The following is a 25023-nucleotide window of genomic DNA, read 5'->3' on the forward strand; positions in this document are numbered from 1 at the left end:
CTACCTACCTACCTACCTACCTACCTACCTACCACGGGCTCATGTTGTGGACATATCTATGCATAAAACAAGGCGTCAATCACATGTTCTCAGTGATTATGATCAAGCAAAAAGAAAGTGACCTGGAAAGGAGGCAGACATGTTCATGTTTAATCCATGTAACAGACATACCACACAAGATGGTTGACTCAATGCTTACTTACCTTAATGATGCAGAGGGACAGAGATAAGAACTAGAACTATAATGACTCATGAGGAGATTTTGTTGTTTGTTTGTTTTTTGACATTCGGGAAATACGTATCTCAACTAACATTTCAGTTGAAAACCTCAGCCCTCTAAATAAACAATCTATGATGTCTGTTACACAGGTATTACAGAGAGTGCTTGAATGGCCAGAGAGATATGAGTGCCTTTTCCCACCCCGTCACCATTCAGATTCAGCCTCATGCGCACCTTGAATCCGTACCTGGATGTGTAGAATGGACAAGGGAACTTGTCTGTCTGTGTAGTGTTTCAAAGGTGGTACATAAAAAAAAACAATTTTGTTCAAATTAAGCACTCTCTAATGAAGGCCTATTTTAGTCCATGTGCATAGAAGACTGTCCCTGTGAATTGACTGTCCTACACCACTGGCTTTTCCGTATTCGGTGAAATTGAAAGAATACTGTACCAGGAGAGTACAGGTTAGGCCTATTCCAATGGCCAGAGATGGCCTCCTTCATTTTGTAGCTAAGGTCAGACAGCCTTCAGATGAAATTACCATCATAGGAGACCTCCTGGTGGGCGCAGAGGCTTTCTATCAGGGAGCTGTTGACAAGATCTTTCCTGGCCAGTCTGTGCTGCTGCTCTGTCACCTACAGGGCAACAACCAATTCAATTCAACTTTATTAATCCCCACAGGGGCAATTAAGAAGTGCATGCGTCAACTATCTTCCCAAATTACAGAAAGGTAGGCTAATACAATCAAAGTAACTTTTCTGATGCTCCTAATTTGCAGTGGTGGAGTGGTAGCCTTAGTATTGATGCACACACCCACTATTCTTGAAGAAAATGAGAATAATAAAATGCTGGTCTGGCTGAACATTGAGGGAGAAGGGAGAGCATCAAATGTCACATCTTGGTTGGAAAAATGGACTGTTGACAAGAATGAATTTCGCCTTCCTGAAAAATATCCATTTATATCCCGCTTCCGCAAACGTTCCTCTCCTACTCTTAAAGTAGAGAGCCTCTTCTCATGCTCATAGAATAACCCCTAACCCCCCTCCCCACACAATGAAACAGATTTCATCTTCTTAAGAAGGCATAGTTAGGATACAAATATCAACATTCTCCACAATAAAGTAGGCTGATACAAACAACAGACATCACGCAGAAAACTGTTGATGTCTGTTGTCAGATACATCTATTTGGTCCCCTCTATAATTTGTTCTCGCCGAGCTTTCTGAAATGGTATTGTTGTCGCAGGTCTTGACATTGCAGTGTAGCTGAATCACCCCCATTATCCTGGTCAGATAACACGTAACTAAAAATGATGTTTAGGACCTTTCAATTTCAGCTAACTGTCTGAGATATGTTTGTTTTTTTAAATATACAATTACTGCTTCGTTTTGTTTACTGTTCAATAACGTTTTGTTTTGGATTTGAGAGAAATTAGGACAGTGATTTAAGATGACATTTTAAAATATAAAATGACATCGCATTTTTCTGTTTAATTAAGCTGACATTTCAACTGCCAGTGAAAAAAGCAGAGAGATCCTGGTAATGTGTTTCTATAAAAAAATGTACACTCATAACTATTGTTTGCTGGAGATAAAATCTGTTTCATTTTGTGGGTAGGGGGGTTAGGGGTTATTCTATGCACTGTTACATGAGAAGAGGCTCTCTACTATAAGAGTAGGAGAGGAATGTTTGCAGAAGCGGGATATAAATGGATATTTTTCAGGAAAGTGAAATACATTCTTGTCAACAGTCCATTTTTCCAACCAAGATGTGACATTTGATGCTCTCCCTTCCCCCTCAATGTTCAGCCAGACCAGCATTTTATTATTCTCAAGACCAGTGAGTGTATAGAGCTATTGTAAGGCTACAATTCCACCACTGCAAATTAGGAGCATCAGAAAAGTTACTTTCTGTAATTTGGGAGGATAGTTCACGCATGCACTTCTTAAAGGCCCAGAGCAGTTAAAAAAATATATTTCCTGTGTTTTATATATATTTCCACACTATGAGGTTGGAAGAATACTGTGCAAATTATGACAATGCCTTTAGTGTAAGAGCTGTTTGAAAAGACTGTTTTGGTGGGATAGAGTTTTGGCCTGCCTGGTGACATCAGGTGGTAAATTAGTTAGTGAAACGTGTGGTGGAGCAGGTGTACCCAAGTGCAGACTCAGACGAGGACACAGGGACATGTTTTTATTGAAAAGCAGTAGGAGCAGGGTAAGCAGGTCCGGAGTGGAATCCAAGAAAGCAGTAGAGTGGGTGGGTGGGGGGGGGGGGGCAGGACTGACGAGATGAAGGACTGGAGACAGCGACCAGAGTCAGAGCGGGCGGAACTGTGGTGGAGAGAAAAGGAGCGTCAGGCTAGGGAAAACTAGGCTCAACAGGATAACAAGATCTATGCAGGAACAGGCTTGAACCGCAGACTGACTGAGCAGAGGCTATGATCTGGCAGCGTGGAAGTGGCAGGGCTGAGTATTTGTAGAGTTCTTGAATATGGAACAGGTTGCAGCTGGTGGGGATCTGCTCTGCCTCCAGCACACCTGTCTCCACTCACACAGAGAGAGAGGGAGGGAGGGAGAGAGCACTGGGGGAGTGGCAGCAGGTTATGGAGACACGGGATGAGAAGTAGAGGGCGTGGCAGGAGCTGATGTAACAAATAGACCAGTAAGAAAGAGGGTTCCAAACCTCTGTCAGTAACATCTAGTTTTCAGTTTTCCCCTCCCCCTCAGACCACTCCGAGACAGTCCTAGCAAAAATTATTTCTTGAGAAATTGCTCTTTGCTAAGAACCATTTTTTTTTTTTTTTTTGACCATTTTAATTGACAACAATCGCAGTAAGGTACTTAATTGTTTTTCAGAAATTATTTGATATTGAGATTTTTTTTAAATGGTTGCATTGGACCTTTAAGAAGAATAATTAAACGCTTTTTTTTTTAGTTCACAGCATGCCCTGGAATGAAACAGCACGAGGTCATATAACTGGTCCACCAAAGATGACTGTGTTCTATGACTCACAATATACTGTACCTTTATTTCTAATTGGTGAATCATGTTCTGGCTGCTCTGGTTCTCCCTCTCCAAAGCCTCCACTCTCAGCTGGGTCTTTTCCACCTCCCTGTTGAGGACAGAGATGATGTTCTCCGATATCTGGACCCTCTGCTGCAGTGTGTCTATCTGCAGCCTTATGTTCATGAGGATGGTCACCTGGTCATCATCTCACAGACTGTTCAGCTGCTGAGCTATCCCATCTGTCCCTTCCATCCGCCTCCAGCTCCCCCTGTCCTAATGGATTTACAAGTCAGACAAAGCCTCTCTGAGCTGGGGCAGCTGCTCAACCATAGCTGCTACACCAGGCAAGGAGAACTGGGCTACCTGTGGGGCGAACTGCAGGTCACTGCTGTTGGTGGTGGCGGCACGCAGCAGGAGCTGAAGGTGGCTGACGTGGCTGCTGGTCTCATGGCCTCTCACCTTCTCTACGGTCCGCTAAGATACATGGGATTGAAAGACAAAAACGTCAATAACTATACAGCAAAAGCTTTATAATATGCCACACCTTCTTTGTATTTGATGCCCCATTTCTTCTAATTCAATCATTTTACTGTAATGCAATATTGGAATTATTAGATTGGCTTAAATGGGCAACGCTCTTCAGAGAAAACACAAGAGTCTTGCCTTTTGGAACCTGGAAGAGGATTTTTCTGTAGAATCAAGACAATTTTGACAATTAACACGTCATGCAACAACAACAAAAAGTGTTACACAAAAACGATCAGTAGCTAAACAACAAATAACATCATTGGATTTGAAAGACACTACATTAACAATTAATCAAACAATTTCACAACAACTCCCTTATACGCACAAGTGTAAAGGAATGAATAAGAATATGTACATATAAATATATGGATGAGCAATAGCTGTGCGGCATAGGCAAGATGCAGTAAATGGTATAGAGTACAGTATATACATATGAGATGAGTAATGTAGGGTATGTAAACATTATATAAAGTTGCATTGATTCCAGTGACTAGTGATACATTTATTACATCCAATTTTCCAAATATTAAAGTGGCTAGAGATTTGAGTCAGCAGCCACTCAATGTTAGTGATGGCTGTTTAACAGTCTGATGGCATTGAGATAGAACCTGTTTTTCAGGCTCTCGGTCCCAGCTTTGATGCACCTGTACTGACCTTGCCTTCTGTATGATAGCGGGGTGAACAGGCAGTGGCTCGGGTGGTTGTTGTCCTTGATGATCTTTTTGGCCTTCCTGTGACATCGGGTGGTGTAGGTGTCCTGGAGGACAGGTAGTTTGAACCCGGTGATGCGTTGTACGGACCACACTTCCCTCTGGAGAGCCTTACGGTTGTGGGCGGAGCAGTTGCCATACCAGGCAGTGATATAGCCTGACAGGATCCTCTCGATTGTGCATCTGTAAAAGTTTGTGTGTTTTCGGTGACAAGCCAAATTTCTTCAGCCTCCTGAGGTTGAAGAGGCGCTGTTGCGCCTTCAATACCACACTGTCTGTGTGGGTGGATCATTTCAGTTTGTCTATGATGTGTACGTCAAAGAACTTAAAACATTCCATCTTCTCCACTACTGTCCCGTCGATGTGGATAGGGGGGTGCTCCCTCTGCTGTTTCCTGAGGTCCACGATCATCTCCTTTGTTTTGTTGACGTTGAGTGTGAGGTTATTTTCCTGACACCACACTCCGAGGGCCCTCACCTCCTCCTTGTAGGACGTCTTGTCGTTGTTGGTAATCAAGCCTACCACTGTAGAGTCGTCTGCAAACTTGATGATTGAGTTGGAGGCGTGCATGACCACACAGTCATGGGTGAACAGGGAGTACAGGAGAGGGCTGAGAACGCACCCTTCTGGGGCCCCAGTGTTGATGATCAGTTGGGTGGAGATGTTGTCCAGGACCCAATTGCGCAGGGCGGGGTCAAGACACAGGGTCTCGAGCTTAATGACGAGTTTGGAGGGTACTATGGTGTTAAATGCTGAGCTGTAATCGATGAACAACATTCTCACATAGGTATTCCTCTTGTCCAGATGGGTTAGGGCAGTGTGAAGTGTGATGGCGATTGCATCATCTGTGGACCTATTGGGGAAGTAAGCAAATTGGAGTGGGTCTAGGGTGTCAGGTAGGGTGGAGGTGATATGATCTTGACTAGTCTCTCAAAGCACTTCATGATGACGAAAGTGAGTGCTACGGGGCAAGAGTCGTTTAGCTCAGTTATCTTAGCGTTCTTGGGAACAGGAACAATGGTGGCCCTCTTGAAGAATTTGGGAATAGAAGACTGGGATAGGGATTGATTGAATATGTACGTAAACTCACCAGCCAGCTGGTCTGCGCATGCTTTGAGGATACAGCTAGAGATGCTGTCTGGGCCAGCAGCCTTGCGAGGGTGAACGCATTTAAATGTTTTACTCATGTTGGCTGCGGTGAAGGAGAGCCCGCAGGTTTGGGTAGAGGGCCGTGTTAGTGGCACTGTATTGTCCTCAAAGCGAGCAAAGAAGTTGTTTAGTTTGTCTGGGAGCAAGACATCAGTGTCCGCGATGGGGCTGTTTTTTTTTTTTGTAATCCGTGATTGTCTGTAGACCCTACCACATACGTCTCGTGTCTGAGCCATTGAGTTGCGATTCTACTTTGTCTCTATACTGACGCTTAGCTTGTTTAATTGCCTTGCGAAGGGAATAGCTATACTGTTTGTATTCGGTCATGTTTTCGGTCACCTTGCCATGATTAAAAGCAGTAGTTCGCGCTTTCAGTTTTGCGAGAATGCTGCCATCAATCCACGGTTTCTGGTTGGGGAACATTTTAATAGTCACCGTGGGTACAGCATCACCTATGCACTTGCTAATAAACTTGCTCACCGAATCAGAGTATACATCAATGTTGTTGTCTGAGGCTATCCGGAACATAAACCAGTCCACGTGATCGAAGCAATCTTGAAGCGTGGAATCCGATTGGTCGGACCAGCGTTGAACAGACCTGAGCACGGGCATTTCCTGTTTTAGTTTCTGTCTATGGGCTGGGAGCAACAAAATGGAGTCATGGTCAGAGGGCGGGGGAGGGCTTTGTATGCGTCGCGTAAGTTAGAGTAGCAATGATCCAGAATGCTGCCAGCCCTGGTCGCGCATTCGATATGCTGATAAAATTTAGGGAGCCTTGTTTCCAGATTAGCTTTGTTAAAATCCTCAGCTACAATAAATGCAGCCTCAGGATATGTGGTTTCCAGTTTACATAGAGTCCGATGAAGTTCTTTCAGGGCCGTCGAGGTGTCTGCTTGGGGGGGGGGGGTATACACGGCTGTGATTGTAATCGAAGAGAATTCTCTTGGTAGATAGATAATGCGGTCGGCATTTGATCGTAAGAAATTCTAGGTCAGGTGAACAAAAGGACTTGAGTTCCTGTAAGTTGTTATGATCACACCACAACTCGTTAATCGTAAGGCGTACACCCCCGCCCTTCTTCTTACCAGAAAGATGTTTGTTTCTGTCGGCGCGATGCGTGAAAAAAAACAGGTGGCTATACCGACTCTGATAACATATCCCGAGTGAGCCATATTTCTGTGAAACAGGATGTTACAATCTCTGATGTCTCTCTGGAAGGAAACCCTTGCTCGAATTTCATCTACCTTGTTGTCAAGAGACTGGACAACTTAAGGAGTACAGTATTACAATTTTAGTGTAGTCATTAGTCTACACACAGAATGCTTTTGCAATTGCTTCTTACGATACATTTGATACATTTCTTCCCGAATCATGATGACCTTCCCCCTAATGGTTAACCTAACCTTTCTTGAGTCTAAAGTTCTGTGGCTTTCTGCTCTCTTTTGCTGTGGTCCAAAGCTCTCGGCAGCCCCCTGCCCTTCCCAGATCAGTGGTGAAAGGGAATATGGGGCAGCAGTAAACATTGGAGACACTGCTGCTTGAGCTGCGCTGTGGGGACCCAACCAATGTCACATTGACCTCGTCCCCAACAAGGTTTTCCAATAGAGACCAATTCTAACTTATTTTGTACAATTCCCAGCGACTGTAGCCCCTGCAGTATAAAACCACAGGAAACCATACACTGGCTATTTATTTCCAGGAGTAAAAACACTTCATACCAGGGCTGAACATTTGAGAATCTCAGCAAGATTGTTAGTGGCAGGACTTGCAACTTAGACGAGGTGGTTAGTTTGACAGCTACTGAGTGCACGGATGGAAGTTAATTATTTGGACCTGTCTTACCTGTAGCTCTGAGGGGCACATAGAGCGGCAGCATGTGGGGAACACTGACATGTTGTTTGGACAGGCCTTCTCCAGGTGACAGGCCAAGGCCTTTTGCAGAACCATGTGACCACAGCCAATGTTGCAGGGGATCAGGGCATACTCACACTGCTCCTGGTGCTCCTGAAAGAGGATTCAAGACAATTCAGAAATCACAATAAACTAACCCAAGCTCAGCACAACATTTCAGTGAATCAATCCACTTGGAGGATAAACATCTTGATAGCAGCGTAAAGTCAATATCAGCCATCAGGGGCAATTGTCCTCATTAGTTCTAAAATGTATTCATTATTTTGGTACCAATTTAAAATATTTTGTTCTTAAATTGTCTGAAGGTTTTCTTCAACAGGACTTTTGTTTTAGTGAAAAATGGGCCCTGACCCTGATCTAATTACAGTGGGTAGGTATTAAAATGGTCACATGGTGATAAAAATCCATTTTTTATTGTATCATTCACAAATGTGTAAAACTGTGTCAATACCTCAAAGTCCTTGAGAATACTCCTCCAGGAGCACCCTTGGTTAGCACAATACATACATACTCCAAGATCTCCTCATTGATGGAAGCATCACTGAATAACTGCAGTAACACATAGGAGAATTAATATCAACTTTCAGTACTTCAATTACTAATTCAGTCCTTAATTCAGTCCCACCATGTTAAATTTTCCTCAGAGGGAAAATGTGTTTTATTTGATTTCTACATATCACACCGGTGCAATCTTCAGTGCTAAACTGGTTTAAATGACAACGTTCTCTGGCTGTCATTGTTGTTAGTTGATACACCTTGAAGTGGAACTTTTAAGCTCTGCTGTGTCTCTACCTCTCAAAAGCAACAAACACACCAAGCCATTTTATCTCTCTAAACATAATAATAACAATGAATCATTCAATACAACAGTAGCTTCTTAAAACTGACAACCAACAATGAACCCACTGTGTAAGTAACAGTCAGAGACAGTCAAGCCTTTGCTTTGTGAGCATAAAAGGGAAGATTAACTTAAATATAAAGTAAAACATTTGAGTTACTGTATAACAAGCTTAGTTTCCATTCCACTCTGATGCTCAAAGTATTCGCTGTGGCCAATTAACCCAATTGAATCAAGATATAGGAGTCATCTGTCCTGAAAATAGACTTTTCCAACTGATATTGATATGAATATATTCAAGGCCTATTATTTTAGCACAACAAACCAAAATCCTAATTAAACAAGTCAGACGGTTATGGGGTGTCTCTTCTGCCTAGGATGTTTGGAGGAGCTGAGGTTGAACCCCAATTCTTGATACTGAACCCCATTCTGATGCTGAACCTGTCACACCCTGATCTGTTTCACCTGTCTTGTGATTGTCTCCACCCCATACAGGTATCACTTGTTATCCCTGGTGTATATATCCCTTTGTTTCCTGTCTCTCTGTGCCAGTTCGTCTTGTATGTTTCTCAAGTCAACCAGCGGTTTTCCTGTACTCCTGCTTCTATTCTCGTTTGCTAGTCCTCCCGGTTTTTGACTCTTGCCTGTTTTCTGGACTCCGTACCCACCTACCTGAACATTCTGCGTGCCCTGACCTTGAGCCTGCCTGCCACTCTGTACCTCCTGGACTCTGAACTGATTTTGACCTTTTGCCTGTCCACAACCATTCTCTTGCCTACCCCTTTTGGACTGTTTAATTAATATCAAGACTCAAACCATCTGCCTTCCGTGTCTGAATCTGGGTCTCGCCTTGTGCCCTTATAGAACCACATGCTGACCGAAATGGTCTCATTAGAATAAGTTGAAATAATGCTTTTTTACCAATCTAGTTGTCACGTATGCTGATGTATTAGTTATATGTTACCTGCTGACTTAACATATCACTTATCACAATAATGAAGTATTGTTTATATGTTACCTGCTTACATAACATATCACTTATCACTAGAATGATGTATTGGTGAGACACGTCTCAGCCATAGAAATACAATATTGACTTGAATGGGAATGTCTGTTCTAGCTGTTCTCTTTCTATGGTCTCAGGGCCTCAGCAATGGACTAATTCACGTTGGACAAATATCAACACGTGGAATGTTGTCAACTCTACAGACATTCTAATTACACCAGTCCATTCTAGCATCTTTTCACATTCAATTTCTTTCTTAAACCTTATATCCCCTGAGCGGAGTATCACCAGAGCAATGAAAAAGTTCAGGTTACTGCAATTCTCTGGTGAGTCCAATTGTATGACCTTTCTGCTAAAATCCAAATACAGGCTCTGATCATGTCTCCTGTTTTGGAGAGCTAAATAGTATGCAATACAGTGCATTCGGAAAATATTCAGACCTCTTGACTTTTTCTACATTTTGTTACTTTACAGCCTTATTCTAAAATTGATTAAATAAAAAAATTTCCTCATCAATCTACACACAATATTACATGATAACAAAGCAAAAACAGTTTTTTATAAATGTTTGCAAATGTATTACAAATAACAAACAGAAATAACTTATTTACATAAGTATTCAGAACCTTTGCTATGAGACTCGAAATTGAGCTCTGGTGGATCCTGTTTCCATTGATCATCCTTGAGATGTTTCTACAACTTGATTGGAGTCCACCTGTGGTAAATTCAATTGATTGGGCAGGATTTGGAAAGGCTGTCTATTTAAGGTCCCACAGTTGACAGTGCATGTCAAAGCAAAAACCAAGCCATGAGGTCGAAGGCAGATCTGGGGAAGGGTACCAAAACATTTCTGATGCATTGAAGGTCCCAAGAACACAGTGGCCTCCATTAGTCTTAAATGGAAGAATTTTGGAACCACCAAGACTCTTCCTAGAGCTGGCCACTCAGCCAAACGGAGCAATCTGGGGGGGAAGGTCATTGGTCAGGGAGGTGACCAAGAACCCGATGGTCACTCTGACAGAGCTCCAAAGTTCCTCAGTGGAGATGGGAGAACCTTCCAGAAGGACAACATCTCTGCAGCACTCCACCAGTCCTTTATGGTAGATTGGTTAGACAGAAGCAACTTCTCAGTAAAAGGCACAACAGCCCGCTTTGAGTTTGCCAAAAGGCACCTAAAGGACTCTCAGACCATGAGAAACAAAATACTCTGGTCTAATGAAACCAAGATTGAACTCATTGGCCTGAATGCCAAGCGTCACATCTGGAGGAAACCTGGCACCATCCCTATTTTTCAGCAGCAGGGACTGGGAGACTAGTCAGGAACGAGAGAAAGATGACCGGAGTAAAGTACAGAGAGATCCTTGATGAAAACTTGCTTCAGAGTGCTCAGGACCTCAGACCGGGGCGAAGGTTCACCTTCCAACAGGACAACAACCCTAAGCACACAGGACAAGTTTATGAATGTCCTTGAGTGGCCCAGCCAGAGCCCAAACTTGCTTTGTCATTACAGGGTATTTTAATTAATTTTATTTTTAAATTTGACCTTTATTTAACTAGGCAAGTCAGTTAAGAACAAATTCTTATTTTCAATGACGGTCTAGGAACAGTGGGTTAACTGCCTGTTCAGGGGCAGAACAACAGATTTGTACCTTGTCAGCTCGGGGGTTTGAACTTGCAACCTTCCGGTTACTAGTCCAACACTCTTAACCACTAAGCTAACCTGCTGTGTGTGGATTGATGAGGGGAAAAAACGATTTAATCAATTTTAGAATGAGGCTGTAACGTAACAAACTGTGGGAAAAGTGAATGGGTCTGAATACTTTACGAATGAACTGTAACTCAATCAGTGTTATCTGGATCATTTATTCTATCCAGCTAAAATATTCACACGTATTTTGCATAGGAACACAAGTGCTCGAATGCCAGAAGTAATGAGTAAAGGGGAATGCTTTGGATAACACTAGAAGCACCACTATTATAGAGCCTCTATTTGATTGTGTACCTACCGTAGGAACACATTGAATCTTGCCTCCCAATGTTAGAGCAGTGCCCTACCCACTTCATGCTCATTCACACAGCACCTTGGTGTCTGTGTCATGCAAATTAGTCAAATAATGAAAAGGGGAAATGATATTCACACATTTATGTAAACATACAGGGAAATGGGAAATTCTTTAAGAGCGGTTTCATTTTTGATTCAATTCATCCCATGTCATTGTTGTTGTTTTTTTTCCCAGGAAATTCCACTTATTGAGGCTGCAGTATGACATCGAGACTAAAAAAGGTAACTGCCTACATTTCAAATGGTCTTATAAAAGGATATCCTTTGTGTTGTCAAAGCAGGTCTTTCACCAAAGACATCCACCTATGTGTGCCATAAAAATAGTTTTCTATTTCTCAACTTTATAGAGGCCTGCCATATCATTCCATCCTATCCACTTGTACTATGCAAGCATATATACAAAGTCCAGTAATACTATACATACATTGTCTGATGTCAGTATGCTTGTTTCACTCTCTGAGCTCAGATCCTCTTCTTTGCACATTTCGCAAATGTTCCTAAACAACAACAATGAACATATGGGATTTGATTTAAATACAATAAACACAAATATGTTAACATATAATTGTAATATCTTAACCTTTAAAAACATAAGGGGAAGGCAAAAAAGGGAAATGTAGGCTATATTACATACAAAGACCTGACAAGTGTGATATGAGGAAATGGTTAACTTTGGTTATGAATGAAGATGTTTCACAAAACTTAGAATATAAATAATTGGAATGCCTTAACCTCACTAACCAATGAAAACAAGCGAGGCAGTAGCGGTGGCTGCCAAAGTCTGACGTGCCTCCTTCAGTATGTTATTACAGTTGCTGCACAGGTACTTCTGCTGGGGTACATCATCGCAAATACTTTGAGGAAATCCAGAAGGATACTCGCAGATGAATCACTAGAAGTTGTCCTCTGGTTTTAAACTAGACTCCATCTACAAATCACCAAGTTGTTTTTAAGATTGTAATTGTCACTATTCTCTTCCACTATATGATGCGTCCATTAAATAGTGTCAACCTTCATCATTTTGAAGAGAGAAAAATTCAGTGGGTTTCCCCCCTATGGTAACCCGGGAAACATGTTAAAACCAAAAACCCCATGTGTGGTGCCAAGCAAAAATGTACTTTACAGTGAGTACGCATGGTGTTCAAATGAGGGGTAAAACATTTCCAGGAGCCAGTTTTTGCAATGCTGTTGTCTCTCCCTTTCTCTCTCACACATACACACACAAACATTTATTGCAGTTTATTTCTCTGAATTTGTGAGGCAGGTTCAATTGCCTCAACTACAGTCACTTCCGCCAAATAGGAAAGTCCCTGTGCCATAATTTTCACACATCCTGCCTGTCATCTAGCACAGAACACCACATTTGTGATAGAGGCCCATTATTTACATGACAGGTGTGTGAGTATTGTTGCTGTTACTGTCAGTAAAAATGTGTTGTACAGAAGAACTCATCAAATGATCACAACAATGAGCACATTACCAAAACATGTCAACTTTTCATACATTTGTGGAGGTTGCATGTGCACTTGCACCATTTGATGAATGGTAATAGACAACTGTTACGAAACACCAAAAAGTCTAATGACATTCTGCAATTGTCATAGATTAGGGCTACATTAATTGATGCGTCTTGCTGTCAAATGGATTTTTTTCTGTAGCCTGAAAAGTCGAGACATGGGATTGGGGCTGAAACAAACTGTCCCAGAAAAATGGCATGGCCATCCTAATACACACAGTCAATTTACTAGACTAGGCTACAATGTGTATTACCATTAACTTCAAATAGGCCCAACAGTAGCCAGTGCTGTATTCTAGTGTGGTAAAAAAAAATTGTGTCTAAACACCGATTGCCGGTCGTGGTGGTAAAAAAAAAAACGCTCTCTATACTTTCAATGCATTTGTCTGTAAAAGATGGGTAAACTGTGTTTACTTGTGTTTACCCTCCACTTGGCATACACCACTGCCGGTACCCTATCAGTCGAGGCAATTTTACACACATAAACATAAGCAGGCTTCAGATAAAGCTGCTTATGCCGCGTCCAAAATAACTAGGAACTCATAAATCGCAGAGTTCTGACTTCAGTGCATTCAAGACAACTGGAACTCGGAAAATAATGAGCTCTGACTGGAAAAATAGTTTGAATCATCCAACTTGGAATTTTAAGTTGGAAACTCAGGCATCTTTCTAGAACCACGACATTCCGACCTGAAGATCACTGGCGTCATGATTTGACTTTTTTTCCCTAATTTCCCAGTTGTCTTGAAAGCGCCATTAAGATATCATAACGTTAGCAATTATATTCTGTCATCACACAATCACCATTTAGAAACAGAGAAAATGTTTTGATAAAGGCATTGTAAACAGTAAAATTAGCTTGGAGTCTTCACAGATCATATGTCATAAAACACAATGTTTCTTTCCTTACATGAATGACATTTATGGCTACTATTTGTCATTATTACGCATTTAACAAGTGTATTAGAACATTGACCTTAAACTCCGTAGGAATCCTGGATCTTTGAGATCTCAGAAAAAACGCACTGTACATGTAACTGTGAAAACAGTTCTCATGGGCACACAAATCCAAAATAATGTAGGCCTATGCCATTGCAAAATCTAACCTCAACTACTTATAGCCTACTTGTTGGATGGCTAGTGAAATTGTCGACCATCATCAGCTGATCCAGGAAAGAAAATCAATATTTATATAAAATAATAAAGCTAAATACATGGTCTACTTCTTGTGGCCAAGGACATAACGGAGAACACCAATGATAACACCACAATGATAAATATAATGCATTGGAATAACGGCAGCCTATTTTTTCAAGGACGCATGTTAAACAAATGGCGAAAATGATGAATTACAAAGGAACATCTATGCGTTTATTAAGGGAGCTCAACTGAGGCCGAATTGTAGCACTACTGAGTGGACAGAGGTATTCTACAGAATTTATACCAATTATGGACAGGGGTACTGTTTGTAGAAATTTGGAAGCTTTTACTTTCATATTTGCCACTGTAAAACATATTTACCACTGCATTTTAAAGAAATAGGAGAATGGTGAAATTAGCATTGTTGTCACGAGTCCGACCGACCGAGGGTGGCTCCCCTTCCCGGTCAGGTGGCGCTCGGTGGTTGTAGTCGCTGGCCTATTAGCTGCCACTGATTGTCTTTCCTCCCCCTCCTTGTATGTTTATTGTTAGCCCCTGTTAGTGAGTCATTAGTTGGGCTTTATTAGACAGCCGGTCCGCCTGTTTCTTTGTGCGGGATTAATCATTGTGACCTTCGTGTAGGTAGTAGAGGAACGTGTTTGTTCCTGGTCGTGTATTTTCTGCTGTACTGCTTTCGTCCCCCGTGTTTGGGGCATTTGATTTTGAGCTCCCAGTGTTGCGTGAGTGCATTAAAAGAGCACAGTATTGCACTCTCTGTTTCCTGCGTCTGACTCCACACCCACGACACCCAGAGCGTTACAGAATCCCGCACCCTTTTGAATGGAGTCAGCAGGAGCAGCGGCCAACCCTCTCCCATCGATGGAGGAACGGGTTCTCCACCACACCACCGTCCTCCATCGGATCGGCGATGGATCAAATGATGAAGAGAATGGACCGATGGGAGAGGAGTGGTCTCCTCTCTCCACCTTCGGCACCCTCTGACGCTCCCGAGGGCTTATGATGGAGCGGCGGCGGGATGCCAGGAGATTTTACTCCAACTGGAGCTATACATGGTCCCCGTCAGGCCCATTCCCTCGGAAGCGGAGAGGGTGAGTGTCCTCATCTCCTGCCTCATGGGTCGTGCTCTGGAGTGGGCGAACACAGTCTGAATTGGCCCGGACTCAGCGAAGGAGCACTACCCGAGAGAACGACTATTTCATCTCAGGCAGGAGATGAGGAGCGCCCAGGATTACTTGCTGGAGTTCCAGACCTTGGCAGCAGGATCTGGGTGGAACGACAGGGCCCTTATTGACCACTACAGGTGTAGTCTCCGGGAGGACGTCCGCAGGGAGCTAGTGTGTCGGGACACCGCTCTTTCCCTGGATGAGCTAATCAATATGTCTATCCGATTGGACAATCTACTGGCTGCCCGCGGGCGTTCGGAGAGGGTCCTGTGTGTTCCACCCCCCAGCCCGTGCCGATGGGTACTGGAGGAGGAGGCCTCCTCTGCACCAGCTGTGGTCGGAGAGGACACACGGCCGATCGGTGCTGGGGGTCCATCCGGGAGTAGAGATGGCAGGTGGAACGCTTCTCGATCACCCCAGGTGAGTCAGCATCAAACTCACCCAGGACCCCCTGTTGGCCACATGTTTGTCTTAACTTTTTTCCCTCTTCCCAGCATAGGGCGCTAGTCGATTCAGGCGCAGCTGGGAACTTTATGGATCGCGGACTCGCCCGTAAGTTAGGGGTTCCGCTGGTGCCGATAGATTCTCCCTTTCCCATGCACTCCATAGATTGCCGGCCATTAGGGTCAGGGATGGTCAGGGAGACCACGGTGACGCAGGGGAATCATAGGGAGCGTATCAGTCTTTATATTATTGATTCGCCTGCGTTTCCAGTGGTGCTAGGGATTCCCTGGCTGGCCCGGCACAATCCTAAAATTTTGTGGAGACAGGGGGTTCTCCAGGGGTGGTCAGAGGAGTGTTCTGGAAGGTGTTTGGGAGTTTCCATCGGTGCCACGTCGGTGGAAAGTCCAGACCAGGGTTCCACGGTGTGCATTCCCCCCGAGTATGCTGATTTGGCAATCGCTTTCAGTAAAGGGAAAGCGACTAAATTACCATCTTATCAACCGGGAAAGGATTGTACGATAGATCTCCAGGTAAACGCTGCGCTTCCCAAGAGTCACGTGTACCCATTGTCCCAGGAGGAGACGTTGGCGATGGTGAGATATGTCACGGAGTTGCTGGGACAGGGGTACATTTGGCCCTCCATCTCACCCGTCTCCTCGAGTTTCTTTTTTGTGAAGAGAAAGGAGGGAGGTTTGCATCCGTGTATTGATTATAGAGGTCTAAACGCCATCACAGTGGGGTATAGTTACCCACTACCTCTCATCGCTATGGCGGTGGAATCATATCACAGGAGCGCGTATAGTCTGGTGCGTATTCGGAAGGGAGATGAGTGGAAAACCGCATTTAGTACCACATCGGGCAACTATGAGTGCCTCGTCATGCCGTATGGGTTAAAGAATGCTCCAGCCGATTTCCAATCCTTTGTAGACGAGATTCTCAGGGACCTGTGCGGGCAGGGAGTGGTTGTTTATATCGATGACATTTTGATCTACTCGGCCACTCGCACCACGCATGCGTCTCTGGTACGTATGGTGCTTGGTAGACTGCTGGAGCATGACAAATACGTCAAGGCTGAGAAATGCGTGTTCTCTAAACGAGCCGTCTCCTTCCTGGGTTATCACATTTCCACCTCGGGGGTGGTGATGGAGTGTGACCGCATTAGGGCCGTGCGTAATTGGCCGACTCCGACCACGGTAAAAGAGCTGCAGCGGTTTTTGAGTTTTGCCAACTGCTACCAGAGGTTTATCCAGGGTTTTGGCCAGGTAGAGGCTCCCATTATCTCACTGCTGAAGGGGGGCCCGGTGTGGTCGCAGTGGTCAGCAGAGGCAGACGGAGCTTTCAACAGGTTGAAGGCGCTGTTCACGGATGCGCCCGTGCTGGCGCATCCGGACCCCTCTCTAGCATTCATAGTGGAGGTGGACGCCTCCGAGGCTGGGGTGGGTGCCGTGCTATCACAGCGCTTGGGTACGCCACCAAAACTCTGCCACTGCGCTTTCTTCTCAAGGAAGCTCAGCCCAGCGGAGCGTAACTATGATGTGGGGGACCGGGTGTTGCTAGCGGTGGTCAGAGCTCTGAAGGTGTGGAGACACTGGCTTGAGGGGGCTAAGCACCCCTTTCTCATCTGGACCGACCACCAGAATCTGGAGTATATTCGGGCAGCTCGGAGACTGAACCCACGTCAGGCAAAGTGGGTCATGTTCTTCACCCGGTTCCGGTTTACATTGTCTTATAGACCGGGCTCCCAGAACGTAAAGGCTGACGCACTGTCCCGCCTTTACGACACGGAGGATAGGTCCACCGAACCTACTCCCATCCTTCCCGCCTCGAGGCTGGTAGCACCAGTGGTATGGGAGGTGGACTCGGACACCGAGCGGGCATTACGGGCGGAACCCGCGCTTCCTCGGTGTCCGGCGGGGCGAAAGTACGTGCCGTTTGGTGTTCGGGACCAACTGATTCGGTGGGTTCACGTCCTACCCTCCTCGGGTCACCCTGGGGTGACGAGGACAGTGGGGAGCCTTCGGGGGAGGTATTGGTGGCCCACTTTGGCTAGGGACATTGAGGTTTATGTCTCCTCCTGTTCGGTGTGCACCCAGAGTAAGGCTCCTAGGCACATTCCTAGAGGGAAGTTCGCGGGTCCACCATATTTGGTGGCGGCTCTGGTGCGGGCTGAAGAACCCGCTCATCCCATGGATGCAGCAATGGATCTGGGCTGAACACTGTGCCTCGACCTCGGTATCAAGCAAGGCTCCTGCCATGGAGCGGGACTGGACACCAGATTTGGACTGGACATCAGTGCAGAGGAAGGCTCCTGCCACAGAGCAGGACTGGACGCCATATCTGGACTGAGCCCCGTCGCAGGAGAAAGCCCTGCCTCCAGCTGTTTGCTTAGAAATTCTAGGGACAATTAGGAGGCCTGCATCTTGTGACCGTAGCGTACGTGTAGGTATGTACGGCAGGACCAAATCAGAGAGATAGGTAGGAGCAAGCCCATGTAATGCTTTGTAGGTTAGCAGTAAAACCTTGAAATCAGCCCTTGCTTTGACAGGAAGCCAGTGTAGAGAGGCTAGCACTGGAGTAATATGATCAATTTTTTTGGTTCTAGTCAGGATTCTAGCAGCCGTATTTAGCACTAATTTATTTATTTAGTGCTTTATCCGGGTAGCCGGAAAGTAGAGCATTGCAGTAGCCTAACCTAGAAGTAACAAAAGCATGGACTAATTTTTCTGCATCATTTTTGGACAGAAAGTTTCTGATTTTTGCAATGTTACGTAGTTGGAAAAAAGCTGTCCTTGAAACAGTCTTGATATGTTCGTCAAAAGAGAGATCAGGTTCCAGAGTAACGCCGAGGTCCTTCACAGTTTTATTTGAGACGTCTGTACAACCATTAATTTTAATTGTCAGATTCAACAGAAGATCTCTTTGTTTCTTGGGACCTAGAACAAGCATCTATGTTTTGTCCGAATTTAAAAGTAGAAAGTTTGCAGCCATCCACTTCCTTATGTCTGAAACACAGGCTTCTAGATATGGCAATTTTGGTTCTTCACCATGTTTCATTGAAATGTACAGCTGTGTGTCATCTGCATAGCAGTGAAAGTTGACATTATGTTTTCGAATGACATCCCCAAGAGGTAAAATATATTGTGAAAACAATAGTGGTCCTAAAATGAAACCTCGAGGAACAACCTTGAGGAACTCCTGGCAGAGTTGTGCAGAATCAGGACATCTGAGCTTCGAAGGAATACGCAGATTTAAAGAGGAGTCCGTAATTTGCTTTCTAATAATCATGAACTTTTCCTCAAAGAAGTTTTAAAGAATTTATTACTGCTGAAGTGAAAGCCATCCTCACTTGGGGAATGTTGCTTTTTTAGTAAGCTTTGCGACAGTATCAAAAATAAATTTAGGGATTGTTTTTATTTTCCTCAATTAAGTTGGAAAAATAGGATGATCGAGCAGCAGTGAGGGCTCTTCGATACTGCACAGTACTGTCTTTCCAAGCTAGTCAGAATTTTTCCAGTTTGGTGTGGCGCCATTTCCGTTCCAATTTTTTGGAAGTTTGCTTCAGAGCTCGGGTATTTTCTGTATACCAGGGAGCTAGTTTCTTATGAGAAATGTTTTTAGTTTTTAGCGGTGCAACTGCATCTAGGGTATTGCGCAAGATTAAATTGAGTTCCTCAGTTAGGTGGTTAACTGATTTTTGTCCTCTGACGTCCTTGGGTAGGCAGAGGGAGTCTGGAAGGGCATCAAGGAATCTTTATGTTGTCTGTGTTTATTTATAGCACGACTTTTGATGCTGCTTGGTTGGGGTCTGAGCAGATTATTTGTTGCAATTGCAAATTTAATAAAATGGTGGTCCAATAGTCCAGGATTATGAGGAAGAACATTAAGATCCACAACATTTATTCCATGGGACAAAACTAGGTCCAGAGTATGACTGTGACAGTGAGTAGGTCCAGAGACATGTTGGACAAAACCCACTGAGTCGATGATGGCTCCGAAAGTCTTTTGGAGTGGGTCTGTGGACTTTTCCATGTGAATATTAAAGTCACCAAAAATTAGAATAGTATCTGCTATGACTACAAGATCCGATAGGAATTCAGGGAATTCAATGAGGAACGCTGTATATGCCCCAGGAGGCCCTGCTAAGGAACAGACCTGGGTTCAAATACTATTTAAACTTAAACTGAGCTTGCCTGGCACAATCAAATCAATAGAATCATCTGTGCAAACCCCTCCCATTTGGCACTCCAGGCAGAGTAGAGCAAACTAGAGCTCAAGTATTTGAAATATTTCCAATAGTATTTGAACCCATGTAACCCATGTCTGCTGAGGAACAGAACAGCAGGAACGCAGTCTTCTTATGGGGTAATAGTGGCTCAACACAATGATATTATTTAATCCACATCGCTCTCCATTTCCTCTTGCATTCCTCACATAACAGCCCTGTGCTGTCAATGTCATTGTCAAGTACATCACCAAATGAGTATATTGCTGCAATATGGTGGGATAATTAGAGTGCTTGGCTGGACAGGGCACACACAGATGAGGACTATGTTAATGCATCAGCTACTTGTGTCCCAGTGCCATAAAGGCCTGCTGTGAATTGCATGATGATGCTTGGATGTTATAGGCTATTCCATTCAACCGTTGAATTCTTAATCGTTAGCTGCCTCGTGGACAAACGTGAGAGAGAGAGAGAGAGAGAGAGAGAGAGAGAGAGTGCTCAAAAAAGTAAAGGGAGCACTACAATAACACATCCTAGATCTGAATGAATTAAATATTCTATTTAAATACTTTTTTCTTTACATAGTTGAATGTGCTGACAACAAAATAACTATCAATGGAAATCAAATTCATCAACCCATATGGAGGTCTGGATTTGGAGTCACACTCAAAATTAAAATTAAAGTGGAAAACCATACTACAGGCTGATCCAACTTTGATGTAATGTCCGTAAAACAAGTCAAAATGAGGCCCAGTAGTGTGTGTGGCCTCCACGTGCCTTTATGACCTCCCTACAACGCCTGGGCATGCTCCTGATGAGGTGGGGGATGGTCTCCTGAGGGATCTCCTCCCAGACCTGGACTAAAGCATCCGCCAACTCCTGGACAGTCTGTGGTGCAACGTGGCATTGGTGGATGGAGCGAGACATGATGTCCCAGATGTGCTCAATTGGATTCAGGTCTGGGGAACGGGCGGGCCAGTCCATAGCATCAATGCCTTCCTCTTGCAGGAACTGCTGACACACTCCAGCCACATGAGGTCTGGCATTGTCTTGCATTAGGAAGAACCCAGGGCCAACCGCACCAGCATATGGTCTCACAAGGGGTCTGAGGATCTCATCTCGGTACCTAATGGCAGTCAGGCTACCTCTGGCGAGCACATGGAGGGCTGTGCGGCCATCCAAAGAAATGCCACCCCACACCATGACTGACCCACCGCCAAACCAGTCATGCTGGAGGATGTTGCAGGCAGCAGAACGTTCTCCACGGCGTCTCCAGACTCTGTCACGTCTATCACATGTGCTCAGTGTGAACCTGCTTTCTTCTGTGAAGAGCACAGGGCGCCAGTGGCGAATTTGCCATTCTTGGTGTTCTCTGGCAAATGCCAAACGTCCTGCACGGTGTTGGGCTGTAAAGCACAACCTCCACCTGTGGACGTCGGGCCCTCATAGCACCCTCATGGAGTCTGTTTCTGACCGTTTGACCAGACACATTCACATTTGTGGCCTGCTGGAGGTCATTTTGCAGGGCTCTGGCAGTGCTCCTCCTGCTCCTCCTTGCACAAAGGCGGAGGTAGCGGTCCTGCTGCTGGGTTGTTGCCCTCCTACGGCCTCCTCCACATCTCCTGATGTACTGGCCTGTCTCCTGGTAGCGCCTCCATGCTCTGGACACTATGCTGACAGACACAGCAAACCTTCTTGCCACAGCTCGCATTGTTGTGCCATCCTAGATGAGCTGCACTACCTGAGCCACTTGTGTGGGTTGTAGACTCCGTCTCATGCTACCACTAGAGTGAAAGCACCGCCAGCATTCAAAAGTGACCAAAACATCAGCCAGGAAGCATAGGAACTGAGAAGTGGTCTGTGGTCACCACCTGCAGAACCATTCCTTTATTGGGGGTGTCTTGCTAATTGCCTATAATTTCCACCTGTTGTCTATTCCATTTGCACAACAGCATGTGAAATGAATTGTCAATCAGTGTTGCTTCCTAAGTGGACAGTTTGATTTCACAGAAGTGTGATTGACTTGGAGTTAAATTGTGTTGTTTAAGTGTTCACTTAATTTTTTTGAGCAGTATGTATATATGTATATATATATATATATATATATAGTGTGATTGACTTGGAGTTACATTGTGTTGTTTAAGTGTTCACTTTATTTTTTTGAGCAGTATGTATATATATATATATATATAGTGTGATTGACTTGGAGTTACATTGTGTTGTTTAAGTGTTCACTTTATTTTTATATATAGAATACATTGTGTGTGTGTATTTGTGTGTGTGTATTTATATATATATACACACACAATGTATTCTGCGTAGCCTAGTGGTTAGAGCGTTGGACTAGTAACCGGAAGGTTGCAAGTTCAAACCCCCGAGCTGACAAGGTACAAATCTGTCATTCTTCCCCTGAACAGTTTTTCAATCCTTTGGTACATTTTTCACAAGTGTGTGATACAGTTTCACAACTCTCAGTACAAAGCAAAAAAGAAATCATCAAAAAGGCAGTTGTTACAAAACTAAGCACATTTTCAACTGACTAAGTGCAACACACATCAGTCACTTTTTCACCAAACTTAATCAGTGTTTCATCTAGAAATACACGTTTCACATTGCAATACATGGTCATATAAAGTAATTTGCCTTTCACAATGCAATTCTCACATAATTTTTTTATATGATTTTTGTTTGTTCTGATATTTCTTAAATGTCTTCCTTTTTGTATTATGCCTGCATTGTTTTCATTGCTAGGTATTACTGCAGTGTTGGAGCTAGAAACACAAGCATTTCGCCGCACCTGCGATAACATCTGCAAATCTGTGTACCTGACCAATAAACTTTGATTTGATACTTCTCATTTGTTTAAATGCATTTGACTATTAATTCATCTAACTTCTCCTAACTGATAATCACTAAACCATTTGGTAAACCTATAGATTTTAAACGGGTTTGTCGACTAATAAGATGTAGAACATAATGCAAGTGTATGTCTGTGAATTAGAAACATAAAGTATATGTACTGTAATATTATAACTTAACTCACAGTTAAATCTGACATTGACAATATCCAAGATGTACTGTATGTAACATGCATCCCCTATACAGTAAACCTGTATCCACAATGAAGTTGCTGGGGTGGGATTCACACTGTTTTAGTCAAATTGCATTGGCCAATACAGTACTGTAATACCATAATATATAGTGCATTCAGATAGGGGCAGCGGGTATCCTAGTGGTTAGAGCGTTGGACAATTAACCAAAAGATTGCAAGATCGAATCCCTGAGATGACAAGGTAAAAATGTGTCATTCTGCCCCTGAACAAGACAGTTAACCCGCTGTTCCTAGGCCGTCAATGAAAATAAGAATTAGTTCATAACGGACTTGCCTAGTTAAATAAAGGTCAAATAAATAGTAGTCAGACCCCTTAGCCTTTTCAACGTTACAGCCTTATTCTAAAATGTATTAAATTAAATATTTTCCCAATCAATCTACACACGATACCCAATAATAACAACTTTTTCTTCCAACTAAGTATTCAGACCCTTTGCAATGAGGCTCAAAACTGAGCTCAGGGACGTCATGTTTCACTTGATCATCCTTAAGATGTTTCTACAACTTGATTGGGGTCCACCTGTGGTAAATTCAATTGATTGGACATGATCTGGTAAGGCACACACCTGTCTATATAAGGTCCCACAGTTGACAGTGCATGTCAAGGCAAAAACCAAGCCATGAGGTGGAAGGAATTGTCCGTAGAGCTCCGAGACAGGATTGTGTCAAGACAGATCTGGGGAAGGGCCCCCCAAAAAAGAACACAGTAGCCTCCATCATTCTTAAATGGAAGAGGTTTGAAAACACCAAGAATCTTCTGCCTGTCTGCCTGACCAAACTGAGAAACCGTGGGAGAAGGGCCAAAAACCTGTGAGGTGACCAAAAACCTGAGTTCCTCTGTGGAGATGGGAGAACCTTCCAGTAGGACAACCATCTCTGCAGCACTTCACCAATCAGCCGTTTATGGTAGAGAGGCCAGACGGAAGCCAATCCTCAGTCAAAGCACATGACAGCCTGCTTGGGGTTTGCCGAAAGGCACCTAAAGGACACTGACCATGAGAAACAAGATACTCTGGTCTGATGAAACCAAAATTGAACTCTTTGGCCTGAATGCCAAGCGTCACATCTGGAGGAAACCTGGCACCATCCCTACGGTGAAGCATGGTTGTGGCAGCATCATGCTTGTGGGGATGTTTTTCAGCGGCAGGGATTGGGAGACTAGACAGGATCGAGGTAAAGATGAACGGAGCAAAATACAGAAAGATCCATGATATAAACCTGCTCCAGAGTGCTCAGGACCCCAGACTGGGCGAAGGTTCACCTTCCAACAGGACAATGACCCTAAGCACACAGCCAAGACAACGCAGGAGTGGCTTCGGGAAAAGTCTCTGAATGTCCTTGAGTGGCCCAGCCAGAGCCTGGACTTGAACCCGATCTAACACCTCTGGAGAGACCTGAAATTAGCTGTGCAGCGACGCCCCCTATCCAACCTGACAGAGCTTGAGAGGATCTGCAGAGAAGAATGGGAGAAATTCCCCAAATACATGTGTGCCAAGCTTGTAGCGTCATACCAAGATGACTCGAGGCCATAATTGCTGTTAAAGATGCTTCAGCAAAGTACTGAGTAAAGTGTCTGATGCAAATTAGATAACTGTTTTTTATATATACAGTGAAAGTCGGAAGTTGACATACTCCTTAGCCAAATACATTTAAACTCAGTTTTTCACAATTCCTGACATTTAATCCTAGTAAAAATTCCATTGTTAGGTCAGTCAGGATCACCACTATATTTCAAGAATGTGAAATCTCAGGGACTATTTCTTTCATCACATTCCCAGTGGGTCAGAAATGTACATATACTCAATTAGTATTTGATAGCATTGCCTTAAAATTGTTTAACTTGGGTCAAACGTCTCGGGTAGCATTCCACAGGTTTCCCACAATAAGTTGGGTGAATTTTGATCCATTCCTCCTGACAGAGCTAAGTCAGGTTTGTAGGCTTCCTTGCTCACACACGCTTTTTCAGTTCTGC

At 44.0% G+C, this 25023-nt stretch overlaps 1 pseudogene; it reads right to left on the minus strand.

The window, feature by feature from the left end:
• Positions 1-102: 102 nt before the first annotated feature.
• On the minus strand, positions 103-15880 carry LOC135513651 (TNF receptor-associated factor 2-like; annotated as a pseudogene).
• Between the last annotated feature and the right edge of the window lie 9143 nt (positions 15881-25023).

This window comes from Oncorhynchus masou, chromosome 25, assembly GCF_036934945.1.
Source record: "Oncorhynchus masou masou isolate Uvic2021 chromosome 25, UVic_Omas_1.1, whole genome shotgun sequence".
NCBI lineage: Eukaryota > Metazoa > Chordata > Actinopteri > Salmoniformes > Salmonidae > Oncorhynchus > Oncorhynchus masou.